Below are 4720 nucleotides of genomic sequence, written 5' to 3'. Positions count from 1 at the left end.
TTTAAGTCATGTGACCGGAGTTAGGCGTTACGTCACGCCCATGGAAACCGCTCCGGGAAAGTGGGAGGAAATAAGGGTAACTGGTGTCACGTGACCACAAGTAACCCACGCACTGCCGATATACTGTGGAGAGACCGTGTGCGGACGCGTGTGGTTGTCACAGACAATAGAAACTAAAATGTATTCCCTGTAACACTACTGGCCTCTACAATAACCTGCGCCTAGTAATAAAAAAAAGTGGTTTTAATACTGACATTTAAGTTCTAAAATGATATTAGCATGCGCTGTGTGTCCCAGTAAGAAACGGGCATCATAATGGAGGCCAGACTGACCTCATTATTGTCAGCGGGGTCCACCTGCTTCCATTATGTGGAACCAAACTAAGAAAAGACGGAAAGTAAAACCCGCAGGTGTCAGAGGAAGCTTAGGCTGTGTTCACACAAGGTTTTCTGTCAGACACTTTTTGAGTGGCTCCGTCTGAAAAAAATCGCTTACAAGTCTCTTCCTATTTATTTCTATTGATGAATGAATTTTCTATTCTTACCTTTGTAGACTGTAAGCTTGCGAGCAGGGACCTCACTCCTAATGTCACTGTTTAAATTGTCTTAACTCGTACCGAATTTATTGTCTGTACATGTCCCCGCTTAATTGTAAAGTGCTGCGGAATATGTTGGCGCTATATAAATAAAAATTATTATTATTATAATTATTATTATTACCTTCAGGCTTTCAATAGTTTTTGTTTATTAGCATCAAGTGTCCAAAATCCCAAGCCGTTAAAATAAGTGACCAGACCTTTCTTCAGGTTTTCTGCTAAGAAAAAAAAAAAAATGCTGCATACAAGTCAATAGGTTACCGAAACTCCAGAAGCTGCCTGGGCATTTTTTGGAATATATCTGAATGCGGTATGATTGTATCTATAAGGCCGGGGTCACACTTGCAACTGCATTGCGATAAACTCCCGCGAGTCTCTCACCTCAATACCCGGCACTGCCACCGGCGGTTCGGACCGGAGTGTTCAGCTGCATGTATTTCTATGTATCTGAATGCTCCGGTCCCGAGTGCTGGCAGCAGTTCCGGGTATTGAGGCGAGAGACTCGCCCAAGTTTCTCACATTGCAGTTGCAAGTGTGACAGGTAACGCATCTCACACGTGTAGCTTTAGGGCCTACTAGGGCTATAAGAAGGGGAGCCTTCGTTGTGTGGGGGCACCATTTGCATTACTTAGAGTGGTAACCTCTGCAGTCAGGCAGGGTGTCTCCTATGAGAGATTTATAGGGCACTTCAAAGTGAGGTTACTAACAATCATTGGCTACGTATTCTCTGTCTTCATAACACCCTTACTCACCCTCATAAAGAAACATAAGACAGACCTCTACATTGTTTTTCCAGATTTTTTATATATTATTTTAGTTTCTACATAAAGACCTTTTTATTGCATATCTAATAAAACTGTTATGATCATGCTCACACGAGTAACAGAGGAGGGAAATAACTATCAAAGAGAGAAGCCGCACCTGTACCCAACTGGTTCCTGTATAGACTAGAAAACGGAACTATCCACATAACTTACTACACGTCCTTGGACCTGGCTCCCTAAAAAGCCATTGAGGGGTTTCTCGTACCTCCTGGGGCCCCAAGTGGTGGCCGCAACACAAATCCAACAAAGGTACAGGAAAGTGTGCAGGTAGTCACAAGAACGCAGGGTGAGAAACTAAAGCACCGTCACAAAGTATAGACTGGGATAAATAAGGAGAATCAAAAGACAAAACAGAATAAGTGAAACCTCCCAGACCCCCAAACTTGAAGAAGAAGGAAAAGGTGCTGGGGAAGAAAACTTACAGTATTGCAGCAGGAAAAACAATTGGGACTTACCGGACAAGGTAAACCCCTTAGCTGAGGAGCTGAAACTCCAAACACTAATTTATATGGAAGAATAGACAGCAAGTGATGCAAGTGAAAGGTGAACATATAAAACCATCCCAAAAATGTGGTAGGACAGAGCAAAAACACTTGGAGAGAAGCCAACCAAGAAAGGAAAAACAAGACAGAAGAAATCATCTGCATTTGGACAGAGATTAAAAGGACTGTAGCCCAGCAGAGTGGGAAACCGACCATGCAGCAAAAGGTCACCAGACTGAATCCTGAAACCAAGCCATGACAAAAAATTTAGCTTTTAATTGTAGAATTTTTTCTGTGAGCTTCTCTTCTATACACTACATTATCCATATCATTTGGTAACACACGCGGAAGTATCAAATGTTTTGCACAACTCCGCATTTTGCATAAATTTTGCGTCTTCTCACAGGGCGCTACAACTAAATTCTGGCGTAATCGCTTTGATAAATCGGCAGCATGCTCATAGTAGTGTTTCTTTGCAAAATTTCTATGATGTGAAGTAGCCCTTAGGCTAGGCTTACACTGGTGTTTAAACTGGCGGAGACTGACTGCTTACATTGCTCTAAAACCCCGAAAACCCCTTAGACTACAAAATTATGAAAGCACCTGGTGGGCATGCTGTCACAATTTTGGTGAAATAACCCGTGGCAGACACTGAACAGTGAACGGACAGCTGCTGTATGGCAATCGTACTGTTTACATCCGACCGCTGCACCCTCTTGGCAAAAGCTGGTCTGAGGGAGTGCTGGACCGCCACAAATCTGATATTAATGACCCAACAAAGGGATAGGTCATCAATATTTTTGCACTGAAAAACCTTTTTAAGTCCCACTTGCTCATACCATAAATTAATATACCAGTAATATATATATATACAGCACATTGGGAAAAGGGGTTAAACCCAAGGTCATAACACATATATTAGTTCTGGTGGCCCTTAAAAAGGTCCTTTGGGTCAATAAGAGAGGCCTTTAGAGATCTGGAGGCAGAGCGAACTGTCAAAGTGCCGGGTTGCACTTACAGCCGCTGCTCACAGTGTAGTGAGTGGTGACTGAAGTTGGTTCATTCATGCTTCTTTGGCTGAAAAATGGTGGCTACTGGGAAGAAATATTTTTTTTCTCCCAGTAGTCGCACTTTCAGTAAAGAGGCTGGGCGCCATTGAAAGGTTACGTTCACAAGTTGCATTTTTGCTGCTTTTTTTTTCTGCAGAAAAACCTGCTCTCTTGGCAGTAAGAAACTTGCTGCAAATAAAGCAGGTTTTGCTTGTTTTTTTGTTGTGTGTTTTGCTGCGTTTTTGTCATGGTACGTTTGTCTCTTGTGCATGTGTGACGCCCCAGGGTCCTGGTCGTCACAGTGGCATTGCTTTCCTCACGGGGAGAGTAATGTTACGCTTGGAAGCGACGAAGGATAACTCTCACCAGGTAACACAAACATGCAACATGTTCACACTCCAGACCACAAGGGGGAGCTTTTGATCCTATTTCTAGGTGACTCCCCTGCATATAGAGATATATTGTGGTTTGGAGGGAAAGTTAGTCAGATAGTGCCGGAGAACAGATTGGAGCAGTCTGAGGCAGGAAGAACGTATGAGGACTCGGAGCCATGCAGCCACGAGAAAGTGCTGCAGCTCCTGGACAGAAATAATACCGAAAGCGTATTGTAGTGAGCATTTGGGAGAGCGAAGCACAGGAGAGGAACACAAGTGGAGCAGAGCAGTGAATTAGCTATCTCCCAGGCTGGCGCAGATTACCGGTAGCCGGAACACCGATGTTGTGAGGGACTCTAAGGCTACTTTCACATTTACGTCGGGCACTACCTGTCACAATGCGTTGTTTTGGTAAAAAAACGCATCCTGCAAATTTGCCCGCAGGATGCATTTTTTCCCCTAGACTTGTATTGCCGACGGATCGTGACGTATGGCCACACGTTGCATCCGTCGTGCACTGGTTGCGTCGGGTTTTGGCAGCCCGTCGTCTGGGAAAAACGTTCAAGGGAACATTTTTCTGTGCGTTGTATCCAGTTTTTCCGTCTGCGCATGCCCAGCAGGAAATGTCTCTCTCTGTCTCTTTCCTGGCTGGGACTGCAGACGGAAATGTGAAAGGTCACACTTCCGTCGGTACGTCGCGCCGACGCTTTGTGACGGGCGACTACCAACGGAAATGTGAAAGTAGCCTAAGACTGACAGCAGAAACAGTCAGCACAGCTGGATTACACATCACTTGTCCGCCCTAACACCCAGGAGGCACAGTGACACATAGAGCCTGGGTCATGATAGAGATCCTGTAAAAAGGCTCGAGTCACCTGCCATACGGGTTTATGTCCCACCTTTATGGAGGACAGAGAGAATTGTGAGGACCTTATCAGAAGCCATAGGCAGTAAGGGACTATAATACCACCGCGCTAAGAGGAAGGCTTTTGACTCCACCTGGTAAAGGGGACTCTGGATTCACTTCCAAGCTGGCTGGACCCTGCCTGTACCTGTGATCTGGTGTCCTGGACTGTGGCTGCCCGATGTCTTCAGTAAACCAGGTAAAGAGACTGCAAACCTGTGTCCTCATTCTTTACTGCACCATTCACCATCTTCCATCTACACACCAGGAGCCTTGGGGATATACTTCACCTGTGGGAAGTTATACCATCTAGTTGCCATAACATCACCCCAGAGGACCCCTTAAAGCAGCGTCGGTCCCCACTGACCGAATACCACAGGTGGCGTCATGAACACAAACTGTAATCAATACCCCTTTTACATGGGCGCCCAGGGCCACGGACCGGGTCACCACCGTGACATCCCCCTGTGAATACCGGAGCAGGTACCGGGT

The sequence above is a fragment of the Ranitomeya variabilis genome, chromosome 2 (assembly GCF_051348905.1).
Source record: "Ranitomeya variabilis isolate aRanVar5 chromosome 2, aRanVar5.hap1, whole genome shotgun sequence".
Classification (NCBI taxonomy): Eukaryota; Metazoa; Chordata; class Amphibia; order Anura; family Dendrobatidae; genus Ranitomeya; species Ranitomeya variabilis.
Note: the sequence above shows the minus strand (reverse complement) of the source record.